Source organism: Palaemon carinicauda, unplaced genomic scaffold, assembly GCF_036898095.1.
Source record: "Palaemon carinicauda isolate YSFRI2023 unplaced genomic scaffold, ASM3689809v2 scaffold691, whole genome shotgun sequence".
In the NCBI taxonomy this organism is placed as follows: Eukaryota; Metazoa; Arthropoda; class Malacostraca; order Decapoda; family Palaemonidae; genus Palaemon; species Palaemon carinicauda.
This window is the reverse complement of record NW_027171973.1, coordinates 78,490-80,000: the sequence shown is the minus strand read 5'-3', so window position 1 is coordinate 80,000 and position 1,511 is coordinate 78,490.

Below are 1,511 nucleotides of genomic sequence, written 5' to 3'. Positions count from 1 at the left end.
AAACAAGGAAGAATAAAGTATTTCAAGAATAGTAACAGCATTGAAATAAATATTTCCTATATAAAGTATAAAAACTTTAACAAAACAAGAGGAAGAGAAATAGAATAGTATGCCTGAGTGTACCCTCAAGCATAAGAACTCTATCCCAAGACAGTGAGAGACCATGGTACAAAGGCTATGTCACTACCCAAGGCCAGAGAACAATGGTTTGATTTCGGAATGTCCTTCTCCTAGAAGAGCTGCTTGCCATAGCTAAAGAGTCTCTTCTACCCTTACCAAGAGGAAAGTGGTCTTTTAACTATCCTTTTCATTATATGTCCTACCCATGTCCATTTTCTTTTTCACACACATTGTTGCAATATCCTCTACTTCAGTTTGCTCTCGTATCCTTTCTTGTATTTTCCCGTCTCTCACTATTCTTTCCATAGTTCTCTGAGCCTGTAACTAGCTTATGTTCTAAGGCTTTAGTAAGGCTCCATGTTTCTGGTGTATCATTTAATAATGGTAGGACCATCTGATAGAAGTTTTCTTTCTAGAGAAAGTGTCATTTTACTTTTCATAATCTCATTATGTTTACCAAAAGCTCTCCATCTCATGCTTGTCCTTCTCTTAATTTCGACCTCTTGTATTGGGAAGAGAGAGAGAGAGAGAGAGAGAGAGAGAGAGAGAGAGAGAGAGAGAGAGAGAGAGAGAGAGAGAGAGAGAGAGAGAGAGAGAGTATTAAGCCAGGTGTTACTTACTAATTTATGACAAATGCGTGTTTGGATAGTGAAAAATTTTGAAAATTGTATTTTATTCATAAAAAACAATAAATAATATGAATAACAATGAAAATTCCTTACAAAGCATTTAAAAACATGAAAGATTAATGGGTTTTTTAAACCTTAGAATAAAAATAATCAACAAAAAAATTGAGATCCTTTGACGGTAAAACTTTAACAAACTTATAACAAAGAAGGAACCACAATAGCTATTATTCTCTGGAAAACACAGACCGTAATCTCAAAGCATCGATTTAGCAAATGAACAAATGATATTGCATATAAATATTGTACTTGCACAAATAACGTGAACCATTGTTCAGAATAATAAGCTTTTTGTCCATCCTTCACTGGGATTCTTAACTACATTTCCACAGTAACGGGGACACATCGTATGGAACACGTTTGAGAGCGGTTCCACTGATCCCAGTGAGCGATTGTTCCACACTTAAACCTATAATGTTTACAATGATGAAGACATTGCATGGAACACATTTGACAGCGGTTCCACCGATCCCAATGAGAGCAATTGTTCCACACTTGAACCTATAATGTTTACAATGATGGAGACAGTAAATGGAACACGTTTGACAGCGGTTCCACTGATCCCAATGAGAGTAATTGTTCCACACTTAAACCTATAATGTTTACAATGATGGACACATTAAATGGAACACATTTGACAGCGGTTCCACCGATCCCAATGAGAGCAATTGTTCCACACTTAAACCTATAATGTTTAAAATGATA